This window comes from Tachyglossus aculeatus, chromosome X1 (assembly GCF_015852505.1).
Source record: "Tachyglossus aculeatus isolate mTacAcu1 chromosome X1, mTacAcu1.pri, whole genome shotgun sequence".
NCBI classification, from domain to species: domain Eukaryota; kingdom Metazoa; phylum Chordata; class Mammalia; order Monotremata; family Tachyglossidae; genus Tachyglossus; species Tachyglossus aculeatus.
In genome coordinates this window covers 81,031,973-81,048,800 of record NC_052101.1, presented here as the reverse complement: position 1 = coordinate 81,048,800, position 16,828 = coordinate 81,031,973, and positions in this window count along the sequence as shown.

Below are 16,828 nucleotides of genomic sequence, written 5' to 3'. Positions count from 1 at the left end.
CCCATGACCTCTGACTCCAAAGCCGGTACTATTTCTACTGAGCCACACTGCTTCTCAACCTAGATGCCAACCTAGGGCCTGGGCAGATGGAAAAGATTATTTTTTTGCTTTCACCCCAGGGGATTTGTAAAGACTGGCACTGGCCTTCTCTGTGGCTGCCAACACAGTGCTGCTCTGAGGGCCAGAAGAAGCAGATGGCCACTCACTGCTCCTTCTGCTGACCCTAGTATTGGCCCAATCCACAGGAGCCCATGCCTGGAGCAGCAAAATAACAAATCAGGCTGGGGTGGGTGAGAGGTGGACATGGATGGGTTCTAAATATTATACCTAGACAGCTCTCTAGGGGTGGTGCGCAGGGAAGCAGAGGGCACATAAAAGCAAGGGAGTAAATGGGTATACTCTCCTCCTTTTCCACCAGAAACAGAGCTATCTGGGAGAGATAAGATCTCTTATAGTGGGGAAGAGCTACTGGAAAGAGTATGGACCTAGGAGGCAGAAGGCCCAGGGCAAGTCACTTTTTTTAATTGGTATTTGTTAAGTGCTTACTATGTGCCAGTCACTGAACTAAGCGCTAGGATAGATTCAAGTTTATCAGGTTGGACACAGTACCTGTCCCACATGGGGCTCATGGTCTTAATCCCCATTTTACAGATGAGATAACTGAGGCGCAGAGAAGCTAAGTGACATGCCCAATGTCACACAGCAGACAAGAGGTGGAGTCAGGATTGGAACCCAGGCCCTTCAACTCTCAGGCCCATGCTCTAACCATCTGGCCACACTGCTTCAGCCTGTTTCCTCATCTGTAAAGTGGGAGAAGGTACCTGCTCTCCCTTGCCTCATAGACTGTGAGCCCCTTGAGGGACGAGGGTTTGTGTCTAATTCCCACCTGTTCACTCTTTCCCAGAACTTAGTACAGGGCTCTGCACACAGTAAGCACTTAATAAATACTATTACTACTAGAGACAAAGAGCTGACAGCTAGTCCCACAATCCCAACTACAATCGTTCCCCCACAAATAATGTCCATTGTTGTGCTGTCATGTTTGTAGTTTGCAATGCCTGGTATTGGTTCTGCTCTTGCCACCATCTTTCACAATTCTCTCAAAGGTTCTGCTAGAAAAGATTGGCTTCTTTATTGCCATTAGATTATCAGTTCTTTGAGGACAGGAAGGCAGTAAGGTATAATGGAAAATGATGCGTTTGGGCATCTCAGGAGACCTGGGTTCTAGTTCTCACCCTACTGGTGACTTTATGGGTGACCTTGGGCAAATTACTTCATCTCTCTGTGAATGAGACCTGTTCTTACTATCTCTTAGACAGTGGAAATGAGCGGGCAGAGATTTTGTGTATGCCCAAGATGATTACTTGTACCTACCCAGTGCTAAGCTCAGTACTCTGACACAAAGCACTGAATAAACCTCATAAATATTCTTCTTACTAGAGAACACGTCACATACCTTTATTGTACTTCCACAAGTCCTTAGTATGGTGCTCTGCATATTGAAGATACTTAATAAAAACTATCGATTGATTTGTATTGACAGTGAAGCGGCGTGGCCTACTGGAAAGAACCCAGGGTTTGGAATCTGGAAAACAAAAGGCAAGACAAATCCCTGCATCCCACTGAAGAGGACCCCCAACAAGAGTGAGAAGACTCTCCTTAACCCACCTTTAAACCGGAGCTTTGGGGCAGGACTGGGTGGAAGTTCGAGGTTTGGAGAATACAGAACTGGAAGTCAGGAGACCCTGATTTTTAAAAAATTTCAGCTTTGCTCCTGGACTGCTCAGTAGCCTTAGACAAGTTACTTAAATACCCTGGGCCTCCGTTCATAATTATTATTATAATAAATAATAATAATGGCATTTGTTAAGCACTTACTATAATAATAATTATGGTATTTGTTAAGCACTTACTATGTGCCAAGCACTCTTCTAAGCACTGGGGTAGATACAAGGTAATCAGGTTGTCCTACATGGAGCTCAGAGTCTTAACCCCCATTTTACAGATGAGGTCACTGAGGCACAGAGAAGTTAATCAATCAATCAATCATATTTATTGAGTGCTTACTGTGTGCAGAGCACTGTACTAAGTGCTTGGGAAGTACAAGTTAAGTGACTTGCTTAAAGTTACACAGCCGACAAGTGGCGAAGCTAGGATTAGAACCCACGACCTCCGACTCTAAGCCTGTGCTCTTTCCACTAAGCCACGCTGCTTAAGGAAAGTGATATGGTAGTCCTTCAAAGTTTTGTCATCTGTAAAATGGGGAGAAGATACCAACTCTCCCCACCGCTGAGACTGTGAGCTTTTTTTATCCGATTATCTATTATTTTCTCCCTCTAGACTGTAAGCTCTATGTGGACAGTGTGCATGTCTACCAACTCTGTTGTATTGTGCAGTGCTCCATGGGCAGTAAGCGCTAAATAAATAAATTGATCAATCAGTGGTATTTATTATTTATTATGTGCAGAGCACTCTACTAAGTGCTTGAGAAAGTACAATACAATGGAGTTGGTAGATACACTGCACTTACTGATTGCCTTAATTGTGCAGAAAGACACATTAGGTTCTTGAGATATACAGAGAAAAAATGGTAAAATCCCTCAAGTAGGTCATGAGCTAGAGCGGAAGACAAACATAGACATAACTAACTCACATTCACTAAACTCCCATAAAAACACCCTCACTCTATCTCACGCACACTCAGAAATACTCACAGGAGCTTAGCTGATTTTGTGGTGGAGAGGAGTAACAGTAGGAGCAGGTAGAAATAGCAATAATAATAATAATAATAATGGCATTTATTAAGTGCTTACTATGTGCAAAGCATTGTTCTAAGCGCTGGAGTTCCTGCCACCAACACTCACTCCCCAGAGTTCTTGCCTTCCTTGGGAACCCAGAAAGAAATGAAAGAGCAGTAGCAAGAAGAGATAAAGAATATAGGCCAGCCCCTGACACTGCCACCATCTTACTCACCACAGCTGACAGTTGGAAGCCACTGTGGTAAGAAATGGTTTCTCTTTTTACCTACTTCTGTTGTTCCACTTGTTCCTGGGATTCTTGGAGTTCTACCAGGGATGCCAGCAGGAAGCAGATGAGCAGCAGCTTGACGAGGTAAGAATAGAACCCCTAACCTTTGCTGCTGTGACTGCATTCATCATCTCTAGCAGGTAAGGGAGCCTATGCCCTATGCATGTCTTGATGCATGCACAGAGTGCATCAGAGCAAACCTAGGGAAGTGGGGCTCTTGTTTGAGAGATAGATCAATATTTCTGTGGGTAGATAGAGGGAGAAGCAATATGGTCTGGTGAAAAGGGCATTGGGCTAGGCATCAGGAGACCTGGATTCTAAATATCAGCTCTCTCACTATCATGCTGTGTGACCTTGGGTATAGACTTGTGATCTTATGATCTAGACTGTAAGTTCCTTGAGGGCAAGGAGCATGTCAACCAACTCTGTTATACTCTCACAAATGCTGAGTATAGTGTTTTGCACACAGAAAGTGCTCAATAAGTACCACTGATTGAATGATCTTGAGTTAGTCACTTAACTTCTCTGCGTTTATTCCCTGTTCTGTGCAATGGCAATAAAATACTTGCTCCCTCCACCTCTTAGGTTGTGACCAATGTGGGACCAGGGCTGTGTCTGAACTGAGTATTCTGGATCTACCCCCAGCTTTTAGAATAGTGCTTGACACATAGGGTTCCTTGATGAAAAGAGTAGTAATAACAGCATTACTGAGCATGAACTTCATCTGTGGTGACTGGAAAGACTAACCTGTGACCAACAATCCCTTCTACATCAGCAGTACAACATATGCTTGATAGAGATACGGTGGGGGAATTTGCCTTCTCTTCACCAGTTCCCTTATGACCAATACCATGCCTTGTGGGAAGGTTGATTGTAGATAGGGAAGCAGCTTGAGGTCATGGAACAGAATAACTTGGTATGTCCTTTTGAGTAGCAAATGTGGCACTGCCCTCACCTGCTTCAGTCAATTTAAGTGAGGCCCTCACAGTCATGGCATGTTGCAGGGCTATCTTAGAGAAACAGCATGGCTCAGTGGAAAGAGCCCGGGCTTTGGAGTCAGAGGTCATGGGTTCAAATCCCGACTCCATCACTTGTCAGCTGTGTGACTTTGGGAAAGTCACTTAACTTCTCTGTGCCTCAGTTCCCTCATCTGTAAAATGGGAATTAAGACTGTGAGCCCCACATGGGACAACCTGATTACCTTGTATCCTCACCAGTGCTCAGAATAGTGCTTTGCACATAGTAAGTTCTTACAAATGCCATCATCATCATTATTATTATTAGCCAGGTGAAGTTACTTATAAAAGATCACATTATACAATATCGATTTATACAAGTTCATTCATTCATTCATTCAATTGTATGTGTTGAGCACTTACTGTGTGCAGAGCACTTTACTAAGCTCTTGAGAAGTACAACTTGGCAACAAATAGAGACAATCCCTGCTCACAGTGGCCAAAGACAGAACTAGGGCTAAAGCCTAGGACCCCTGCTACCAACCAGTGTCCTAGCCACTTAACCACTCTGCTCTCAGTCAGTGGTGCTCTTTGAGCACTTACTGTGTTCAGAGCACTGTACTAAGCACTTGATAGAATACAATACAAGAGAGTAGGACGATCCCTACCCTCAAGAAGGATACAGTCCAACAGAGCTCTCCCCAGTTCCACCTTCCAGGAAGAAGTTGCTGTGAAGAATTTATTTGGGAGACTACCGCTAGAATTCTCCTTTGGGTCAAAGCCTTAATATGCTGATCGTCAAGTCTTAAAGAAGATCCATCTTTAAAGGCTGGCATCAACAAGCGTGTATGCTGTGGGTTTGGCGGCTTTTGAGGCATTTGACATACAACACCTTTTACATGTCAAAGTGACTTCCCAATGTTTCTGACAGTGTCATTTTTGAAAGTGCATTTATGTGCCCTGAGGCCATATGGCAGAGAGCCCCTCTGTTCCCCATGGAAGGAATTCCAATCATCGCATTCTGATTGGGAGAAGATTCTTTGCCTTTGACAACTGAAAGGGAACCCTGCATGTTGGAACCTGGCTAAATAATCCGGTGTCATTACCCAAATGGAGACCTGTTGTCCTCTAGTTGGCCTCTAATTAGTGGCAGAGACCGAAACAGAACCCAGCCTGAAGGTTTACCCACCCATTAGGTGAAATAGTAAAGTTAAGTTTCCAGCTTGAAAATGTTTTGATCGGGGCGCTTTTCTAACTTGCCTGGAAGTCTGAAGAGTGCTCATTTTTCCTGCAAACCAGCCCACTGGCTTCAATTGTAATACAGCACCTAAGCAAAAAACAGAAGTATTTAATTGCTGTCTCTCTTGCTTTTGAACCTTAAACTGAACCATTTCTAACAGTCAAATCCAATGACTCATGAGGCTGCAGTAAATTTAGAGTTTTGTATCATTTTTGTAACAGGAAAACATTATAGCTTTCAGTATAGTATTAGTAATTCTTATTGACTGGGAGACAGTAGACCGAGATCCCCAAGAGGAGAGGAAGATCACTCATTTAGCCTAATCTAAGTAAGTAAATAAAAGTCTTGAATAAAAGCTCAGATCACAGGCCAAGCCTGCTGGCAGCACATAAATGAAGCTAACCTTTAATGTTCGTAAAAATAAATTCAGTCTATTCTGGGCAGAGCCAAAAGAACCCTCCTATGCATTCTGCAAATGCTTTCAGCTCATAGAGCAAGAGGCCCTGCTGGTCTCACTTACATTCTAGGTTTCAGTAAAGGGATTGAACCCAGCACTTACCAGAGACCAGGGGGTGGGGGTGGGGGTATGTGTGTGTGTGTGTGTACACATGACAGAGTTCTGGGCAGGGAAGACTTCCCTGCCTTTGTCCTAAACACAGGCAATGGTGACTTCCATGCCATCTGTCTGATTGCTAAGTTATTCAACTCCCAGATCGCGCTCTCTTGTGTGCACAGTTAAAAACAGTCAGGAAAGCAATCTGTAAAAAGAATCCTCTATTTGGTATTTGAGCAGCAAATCAAGAATGTGTTCAGATGACATTTTGAACTCTCCTGGTCTTTTCTGAAGGCGAGACTCTGACTCATCCAGGTTATGTGCAGGTGCTGGTGGTGGCTTCAGCTGATAATTGCTCTAGTGGAAATAGGCCATTTCCTCCATTAACTCTATTTTCTCAGGCTTACCTCTCAAGGAAAGTGAGTACTCTAGGGGTCACGGAATGGAAGAATTCATTTTCTTAAATCTTGGGCAGAAAAGTTAGCCTTGATTTTTGAAAATAAATTGACCTGCCCTGCTATTTTGGAGTTGGGGTATTTAAACCAAATTACCATTATCACCTTTAAAATGACTGAGTAACAAAATTAAAGAAATGGTTAGTTCTTGCATGGCTAGTCCCTCTTCTCTGTACACCTTATCACTGTATGCCTTATTGCATGCACACACACACACACACACACACACACACATTAACTCTGCAAATTACCAAAGGCTCTAGCCCTTAAAGAAATCAGGCCATTTAAAAGACTTCATGCTAGTAAGACTGCTACAAAAATACTGAAATATATGCTTTCTCACCCAGGACTGACATCCAGACTCCTCCTGCTCTTCACCATCAGAAGCATCTTCATCACGACATTAGACCCTTTGTCCCCTAGCAGAGGGGAAAAAATTGAATAGGGCCAAATGAGATTTGGAATATATTTTTTGTTTACATACCAAAACCTGGGTCCTTAAACAGGACTTTAGTGGAAAGGTAAGATGGAATGGACTTGTCTTTACCCCCTGACACATTGAGTTTGTATTGTTCACTTGAAGAAAAGAAGGCTGAGAGATGCTTTAATGAGGGAAACCAATCACTTGTTTTCTGTGACGTTCTCCATGCCCATGGAAAGCTGAACAAGAGTAAACAGACTTAAAGCAACCTTAAAAGCAGAGGAAAAGAAGAAAAGGGGGAGGGAAGGGGGAAGGCACTAACCTCTGCCTGTGCTGGCCCATCACTCCACCTCACACTTCTCTTCTTGCTTCCCTGACTCTCCCTTTCCTCCCTTCCTTTCTCTTCCTCTCCCCTCCCTTGCCCTCTCTTCTCCTGTCCTGATTTCTTCTCCTCTGCCTTTTTCACCCCTCTGTCTCTGTCCCCTCTCTGCCCTCATCCCTGCCACTGGGCACAATGATATTATCACTTTGTGCTGTGGCCAGTGTGACTTTATGCTGTCGTGTCATGGGAAGTCCCCTTAAAACCTCAGCCAGCAGTGTGGATGGAGCGGTAATCCTGCTCAACTGTCCCCAAGTGAGGGGATGGGGAACAGGATTATTCATTCATTCATTCATTCATTCATTCATTCATTCAATCGTATTTATTGAGCACTTACTGTGTGCAGAGCACTGTACTAAGCGCTTGGGAAGTACAAGTTGGCAACATATAGAGACAGTCCCTACCCAACAGTGGGCTCACAGTCTAGAAGGGGAAGACAGAGAACAAAACAGAACATATTAACAAAATAGAATAAATAGAATAAATATGTACAAATAAAATAAATAAATAAATAAATAGAGTAATAAATACATACAGACATATATACAGGTGCTGTGGGGAGGGGAAGGAGGTAAGGTGGGGGGATGGAGAGGGGGAGGAGGGGGAGAGGAAGGAGGGGGCTCAGTCTGGGAAGGCCTCCTGGAGGAGGTGAGCTCTCAGTAGGGCCTTGAAGGGAGGAAAAGAGCTAGTTTGGAGGATGTGCGGAGGGAGGGCATTCCAGGCCAGGGGGATGATGTGGGGGTCGATGGCGGGACAGGCAAGAACGAGGCACGGTGAGGAGATTAGTGGCAGAGGAGCGGAGGGTGCAGGCTAGGCTGTAGAAGGAGAGAAGGGAGGTGAGGTAGGAGGGGGTGAGGTGATGGAGAGCCTTGAAGCCAAGGGTGAGGAGTTTCTGCCTGATGCGTAAGTTGATTGGTAGCCACTGGAGATTTTTGAGGAGGGGAGTAACATGCCCAGAGTGTTTCTGGACAATGCGGCATTTAAAACTGTTAGATTCACACTGAAGTAAGGCACATTATTGTGTGTTTAATTTGTATGATTGGCTCTTTGTGCACCCACTAGTTGAAGATTTCATTTTGTTCACCTCTTCTGCACGAAAAGCCTGCCAACCCCCGAGTTAAGCTTAGGAAGAACATCTTAACTAGCAAGGTCATTAGCACCAGGATAGGCTTCTGGAATAATCTTTGGAGTCCCCATTCCAGAAGATCTTTAGGGTTAGATTAGCAACAAGCAGCCTCAGAAAATCCATGGGTAGTCCAGCCTAGAGGCAGGGGAATTGACAAAATTAACTCTTGAGGTCCCTTCCAGCTCTAGTATCCCAAGATATTTGGGTATAGGAGCGTACAAAAAATAGCAAACACCTCCCATGTCTGAGAAATGTGTTTGTGTGGATGTGCACTGGGTCTTCATGATGGCTTAGATCACCAAACAGGAAGAAACCAAATCAACCCAGAAGGTGATTCATAGAGGAAGAGAGCTGATTGGATTCTTTAGGATCAAGTGAAATCTGAACAATTCCTCTGCCCCCACATCGGGTTCTGGGAAGTTTTGACAAGTGTGCGAAACTCCTTCTTTTTATGCATTCCTCTGTCCTGCTGCTGCCCCAGTGTGGGAGACATTAGGAACCAGAGACTGGATGCCAACTCTTGTCAGGTTGCTGGTAACAGAAAGCACTTTCAAATATGTGAGAAATATTGAAAAGATGGGATAGCCTGTCCAGAAAATCCAGCCCATAGAAGTTACTTAACATTACTAAACTCGAGGGAGCATGCCTTTTGGGGAAACTAGAGTCTATTGGAGACAAACATGCAAAAATGATTTTGTGTATTAGCTCAGAGCATATCCAGTGACATTTTATGTCTGTTCTAGATAGGCTGACCGAAGGTGGTAAAGGTTTAGGCAGCTGGTGAACAGAACCTAAAGTGGGACCAGAACATAAGGAAGTGATAATTAAGGAGAGTGAGGGAACATGGCTCTCTAAGTTTCATTAATAACATTGTGATAGTGAATTTTTGGTTTCAAATATCATATTTGCTTGTGATATATTCTAAAATTGTATAATTAAAATATTTAGGGGATTTTCTGCCAAAAAAAAGCTCTGTTAACCTACTTAGTCAAAAGTATGTTAAAAAATACACAAAAAGTGTCAAAAAATTTAGACACTTCTGAGACAGGGTAGTGTGTGTGGTGGGAGAGCAGAGGCAGAGGCTGGTGTGATTAGAAAATCACAACTACTTTCCTTTGAAAAACAGCCTGACTCTCCACATAGCCTGGTTTTCATGAACTTCAGCTTTACTTGGGCTTGGAATTCAATACTAGAAGGAGAGCACAATTGTGACAGTCTAGTGAAGGAGAAAGGCGCCATCTAGTGGCCGGTCACAATTCAACCTCTCTTCTAAACCAAAAATTACAAACGCGGTTATGGATTCCCAGCCCTGAGTCACAAACTGTGCGGGCGGCTCATCCAGGTGAACAAACAAATACCTAATTCAGTGCTTTCTTAGGGAAGGTAGCGCCGAGTCAACATGATAATGAGCTCAACTGTCCTTCTTACATGGCAGGGAAAGGCTGCCTGTACCGTGGGGTGGATTATACCTCTAATAATGATAATGATATTTGTTAAGTGCTTACTATGTGCCAGGAACTGTTCTAAGCGCTGGGGTGGATTCAGGCAAATTGGGTTGGACACAGTTCCGGTCCCACGTGGGGCCAACAGTCTCAACTCCCCATTTTACAGATGAGGTAACTGAAGCACAGAGAAGTGAAGCGACTTTCCCAAGGTCACACAGCAGACAAGTGGCAGAGCCGGGACTAGAACCTATGACCTTCTGACTCCCAGGCCCGTGCTCTATCCACTATGCCACGCTGCTTCCCTCTGCCCAGCAACTACAAAGATGATCAATCAATCGTATTTCAATCGTATTTATTGAGCGCTTACTGTGTGCCGAGCACTGATGATGCTACAGATGGTGGAATTTTTATCTGTGCCTGTGGGTGTGGCTAATTAAGACAGATGTGTGCAACAATCCTTTCAACACTGTGTGGATATATTGCTCCATTCTACCCATTACCCTACCTGTAACTTACTTTAATGTTTCCCCCTGTAGCCCATGAGCTCCTTGTGGGCAGGGATCACGTCTGCCAATTCTGTTATACTGTACTTTCCCAAGCACTTAATACAGTGCCCTGCACACCGAAAATGCTCAATAAATGCCATTGATTGAGTTGCCTTTATTACCCAAATTACCTGCTATTTTGTTTCTCCCGCTTGATGATGCAATCTTCTCTAAAGTCTCTGCTTTAAGCCAACCCCCTATTTACAACTGTGGCCTGCTATGGTTAACTGTCATTTGCTGCATCTTCCAACTGTCCACTGATATGCCACATTTGAGATTTTACTTCATTGTGTCTTTAAAAAGTTTCTTCTCTCCATACTGTCTACAGTGATCTCAGTTTAGTTCACTCTAATACAATTGTTCTAGAGTGAGCTATCAGGCTATCCTGCTGTCATCCATTTCCCTCAAATGGCCCACCCACTAAGTGTGTAGTGACAACTTGTTTCAGTAGTGGTGTTCTAGGGCCTTATTGTGATCCTGACTCCCTAGTCGATGTCAAATATTGCTCAGAGGTGATGCTGGTGGAACTGCTTTTAGAAGTCAAATGTGGCATCTGTGGTAGGTGACATAGCTATAAAAAAAATTGTTGGACCCTAAAATTACTCTGTAGACATTCAGTTTAGTCTGGATCTTGATATCATGTTGGTGCCACATTCTAGTCTTGCTTAATAATAATAATAATAATAATGTTGGTATTTGTTAAGCACTTACTATGTGCCAAGCACTGTTCTAAGCACTGGGGTAGATACAGGGTAATCAGGTTGTCCCACATGGGGCTCACAGTTTTAATCCCCATTTTACAGATGAGGGAACTGAAACATGGAAAAGTTAAGTGACTTGCCCAAAGTCACACAACAGATAAGTGGCAGAGCCGGGATTAGAACCCATGACCTCTGACTCCCAAGCCTGGGCTCTTTCCACTTCCCTAAAGACACACCTGCCTTCTTTGGTTTAGTTTTCTATTTCTTTGTCTATCCTTGCATCTATCAATGGTATTTACATGAGTGCTTACTGTTTGATCCCCTCTATACCATAATAATAATAATAATGCTTCCAGGGCACAGCTCTCAATTTAATAGAGCATCTGAATGAATGAGTCAAACACTTCTATTGGTGCTCTCAGCCTGTTGAGGTGAAACTGTTTCCCAGAAGAGAAAAGCAGCATGGCCTAGTGGAAAGAGCACAGGCCTGGGAGTCAGAGGATCTGGATTCTCTCCCTGACTTTCCCGTCACTGTAGACGGCACTACCATCCTTCCCGTCTCACAAGCCCGCAACCTTGGTGTCATACTCGACTCCGCTCCCTCGTTCACCCCACACATTCAATCTGTCACCAAAACCTGCTCGTCTCACCTCCACAACATCGCCAAGATCCACCCTTTCCTCTCCTTCCAAACCACTACTTTTCTGGTTCAATCTCTCATCCTATCCCGACTGGATGGCTGCATCAGCCTCCTCGCTGATTTCCCATTCTCCTGTCTCTCACTGCTTCAGTCTATACTACACTCTGCTGCCTGGATTATCTTTGAACAGAAACGCTCTGGGCATGTTACTCCCCTCCTCAAAAATCTCCACTGGCTGCCTGTCAACCTACAAATCAAGCAATAACTCCTCACTCTGGGCTTCAAGGCTCTCCATCACCTCGCCCCCTCCTACCTCACCTCCCTTCTCTCCTTTTACAGCCCAGCCCACACCCTCTGCTGCTAACCTCTTCACTGTGCCTCATTCTTGCCTGTCCCACCATCACCCCCAGCCCACGTCCTTCCCCTGGCCTGGAATGCCTTCCCTCCACACATCCGCCAAGCTAGCTCTCTTCCTCCCTTCAAAGCCCTGCTGAGAGCTCACCTTCTCCAGGCCTTCCCAGACTGAGACCCCTTTTTCCTCTCCTCCTCCCCATCCCCCCCACCCTACCTCCTTCCCCTCCTCACAGCACTTTATATATTTGTACAGATTTATTACTCTATTTTACTTGTACATATTTACTATTCTATTTATTTTGTTAATGATGTGCATATAGCTATAATTCTATTTGTTCTGACAATTTTGACACCTGCCTACATGTTTTGTTTTGTTGTATGTCTCCCCCTTCTAGACTGTGAGCCCGCTGTTGGGTAGGGACCGTCTCTATATGTTGCAAACTTGTACTTCCCAAGCGCTTACTACAGTGCTCTGCACACAGTAAGCGCTCAATAAATACGATTGAATGAATGAATGCCACGTCTGCTGTGTGATGTTGGGCAAGTTACTTCACTTCTCTGTGCCTCAGCTGCCTCATCTGTAAAATGGGGATTAAGACTGTGAGCCCCAGGCACTGTGTCCAACCTGATTAACCTGTATTTGTCCCAGTGCTTAGACCAGTGCTTGGCACAAATAAGCACTATAAAAGTGGCAGAATTAATATTAATTATTAAAAGACAGGAAGGTTATCCTGACACCAACTTGTATCCTCTAACCTGACCACACAGAATGGGTTGAACAAGGATGGACCTAGTAAACAACCCTATTTTACTCCATAGAGAGTCCTCTATTTCTGGCTTGGCCTACCATATTATTGTGGAATGTGACACCTGTGAGACTTGTGTGCGTGAGGGGTTTGCATGCATCCTCCCCCTGCAATCAGTCAGTAGCACCTGTATATATGTTTGTACATATTTATTCCTCTATTTACTTGTACATATTTACTATTCTATTTATTTTGTTAATATGTTTTGTTTTGTCTGTCTCCCCCTTCTAGACTGTGAGCCCGCTGTTGGGTAGGAATCGTCTCTATATGTTGCCAACTTGTACTTCCTAAGCACTTAATACAGTGGTCTGCACACAGTAAGCGCTCAATAAATACGATTAAATGAATGAATGAATATTGAGCACTTATTCTGTGCCAAGCACAGTACTAAGTGCTTGGGAGCATACAATCAAGTAGACCTAATCCCCATCCTCAAGGATTTTATAGTGTATAGACCCTGAAATAAATTACCAGAAGGGGAGAGCAACAGAGTTTAAAGATATGTTACATAGGGGCTACAGGAGTGGTGGGGAGGGAGTGTGAGTCCCCAAGTGTTTCAGTAGAGTAGGAGTGCTGAAATAGCAGGTGGAGAAGAAGGTGGGGAGATGAGAGATTCATCAGGGAAAGCCCCCTGGAGATGTAATAATAATGATGGCATTTATTAAGCGCTTACTATGTGCAAAGCACTGTTCTAAGCGCTGGGGAGGTTACAAGGTGATCAGGTTGTCCCATGGGGGGTTCACAGTCTTCATCCCCATTTTACAGATGAGGTAACTGAGGCCCAGAGAAGTCAAGTGACTTGCCCAAAGTCACAGCTGACAATTGGTGGAGCAGGGATTTGGACCCAAGACCTCTGACTCCAAAGCCCGTGCTCTTTCCACTGACCCACGCTGCTTCTCTGGATCTGCCATCTAAATGGATAATTTCCTCTTTACTACTTTCCCAGCCCTTATACCCATTTAGATAATTTTTTATATTGCTTAGGGTTTCTTTTTTTCACCCCCACCCCCACCCCCTGCCCCCCGCAAGCTACACAGGGCTTGAGGCCCTGAAGATCACCAAACTGAGGTCAGAATGAAATTGACTAAAGTTTGCATTCTCATTCTCACAGGCTTTCCTGATAGAGCCATTAATGCTGTGTCATTTTCTGCTCCAGTTACTAACCTGGAGGCAGAACCACAAGTTTAACATAGTCCTTACATTTGGGTTGAATAAAGAAATTTGTTGATGATCTCAATATCTCATTTTCATTTACTCCTCCTGCTTTCATTGCTCATCTCTACAACCTAGTAAACCAGAGAAAAGTGCAAGTAGAAACCAGTTTCAGATAACAGAATATAAAAAAAGTCAAATTTAGCATTGTGCCAAAATGAGATGAATGCTAAATAATTGAAATCCAGGTAACTGATTTCTGGGACAAAGATAATACTGAAATAGAAAGTAGCAGGTATAGATCTATTTTTGTTGATGAATGTTGAGAAAGGGGACTAGAAAAAAATTAATTCAGAGAGAGGGCTAAAAATAATACCATCCTCAGAAGAAATCCTAAAATAAATATTGTCCTTAAATCACAAATGTTACATGCATTTGGGTGGGTTTTTTAAAAATATTTTAGCAGTTCAGTTCAGCCTCTCTAAGGGAATAAAGGAGTAACAGCAAAATGAAATAAAATTTAAAATACCTAGAAAATGATGGTCCTATAGCTAAACACAATGGGAGTCCTTGGAGAGCACTTTATATTCCACTTCTAGTGCACTCTCCCAAACAGTACAGTGCTTTGCACATGGCAGAGGTTCTATAACTATACCTGATTGAATGATTGAAAGTGTAAACATATAAGGGATGAGATTACATCAAAGGATGTCAACAGATAACAATGAGACAAACACTGAAGACAGAATAAGTGTATATCCTTCCCAGATTAATTCATAATGGTTCCGCTAGCTGAAGGATCAATCAATCAGCAGTATTTATTGATTGTCTATTGTGTTCCAAGCCCAGTGCCATGCACTTGGGAGATAGCTATATCCTGTAGGTATAGGAGAAATGATCCCTGCTCACAAGGACCTTACAATCTAACAGGAGGGTCAGGCACATAATGATATACAGATGGGTGAAAAAAGTACTTAAATGGTAGAGTATATAAATTGACGAGTACAAAAGTACTGCGGGAGGTTGGGAGTGCAAAAGTGCTTAGGTGATGCTGAGGTGATCAGTCAATCAATCGTATTTATTTAGCCCTGTACTAAGCATTCGGGAGAATATAACAGAGTTGGGTAGACATGTTCCCTGCACTGAATGAGCTTACAGACTAGATGATAGCTGGAAGGATGCAGCATAGGGAGAAGAAAAATTCATCGGGGAAAACTCCCTGAAGTAGATAGGATTTCAGAAGGGCTTTGAAGATGGGGGAGAGCTGAGGACAAGGAGCTTTGAAGATGGAGGGAGTTCCAGGCAAATGGGAGAAGGTATGAATCAGGAGTCAGAGGGAGAATAGAGAACAAGTCACAGTGAAAAGATGAACCTGGAGTGCTAGTTGGGGAGAGTGGATAGGTGAGGGAATGTGAGCTGATGGAGTTTCTGACGTGAGGACAGAAGACCTTTGTGGGTGGGTAGAGTAGTAGTCTGCCACTTCTGAGGGCAGAGGGAGTTCCAGACAGGAGTGAGCGAGAGGTTCATGGTGAGAGAGAAGAAAACGAAACAGTGAGTAGGTCGGCTTGGGAGGAATGAAGCCTGCAAGCTGGGGTGTAGTAGAAGTGTGAGGATAGGTTAGAAGGACAGAGCTAATTGAGTGCCTTAAAGCTGATGGTCAGGATCTTCTGCTTGATGCGGAGGGGAATGGACAACTTGTGGAAGCTTTTGAGCAAGGAGATGTGCACAAGGACATTCCATCATATTGCATACAGAGTGTGCACCTGAGGACTTAATTTGCGGTCTGCAAGCAATCTGAGAAAAGCAATTCTCTGCAACATCTCCTTCACAGGGCTTTAAAAAATCAGGTTGAGTGTCTCCAGAGAAGTTAGTCGTGTAGACTGTGGCTGACTGGGCAGTGATTTTTCCATTTGAAGTAAACATTTGATTCACATGAAATCTAAGGAAGAGAGTAGAAGGAACTTTCCTTGCTTAGCACAGAAGGTGGGTCGCTGGGTCCTTGGGAACCTAAGATGGGAATTTTAGGCTCAATTATACCACCTGGAAGGGAATATATTTTCCTTGGGAGAGCTCAAAGAACTATAACATAGCTCACTGGTTCTCTCACCATCTCTAAGTGGTAAGCAGGGATGGCATTATGATTTCCATATTACTGAAAGGAAAATTCAGGCTCTAAAAGTTTAGTGATTTGTCAAAGTTGCACAATGAATCAGTGGAGAAACCAATAGAGTTTCAGGCCAGTACTCTTCCTTCTTGTTTTTATTATCCTGAAACATAGAATTTGTTCACTGACTTAAAACCGTTTCCACCACACTGTTTAATCATCCTCCTTTACTGTTCTTATGGAGTCATCTAGTAAAGGGTGTAAGGGAGAGGATCAACCCAAAGGCAAGTTTCAGAGGGAGTACACTGCTGTAACTTGGCATGTTTATGAAAAAAGTCCTTTGGACATCAGTGTTTTGATTGGTTGATACCCTTTCCTTACATAGGGGGAGGAGGCGAGCTCACAGAAATGAAACAAAGCCAAAGACAAGAATCCCACAGATTTCTGGGTGGCAGTTATATCAGTGTTCATCTTTCACTCTCGTTTTGGAGGGTGAGGCATGATGAGGTTATGTGTCAAATGTCACAGGGAATCTGGAGAAGTAATCAGGTGGTGTGGTGATCAGACAGGGATTAGCCCTGTGCCAACATCTCTTTTCAGAGACCAAAGGAATGGAACATTTCCCCAGAAGACTCAGTTATTTATCTTAATTACTCTGCAAATATTTTGATGTCTGTCTCCCCAATACAGTGTCAGCTCCTTGTGGGCAGGGAATGTGTCATTTGCTTATTTTGTACTCAAGAGCTTAGTACAATGCATTGCACCCAGGCTCTGAATAAATACCACTACTGCCACCTCCTCAAACCCTTGTGCCTGTATCAGTAACCTATACATAAATAGTGTCTAAATTTTATATAGCATTTTTATTCCAAGAGCCCTTCCACTTTACTTACCTCATTGTTTTATCCTCACGGCATCCCTGTG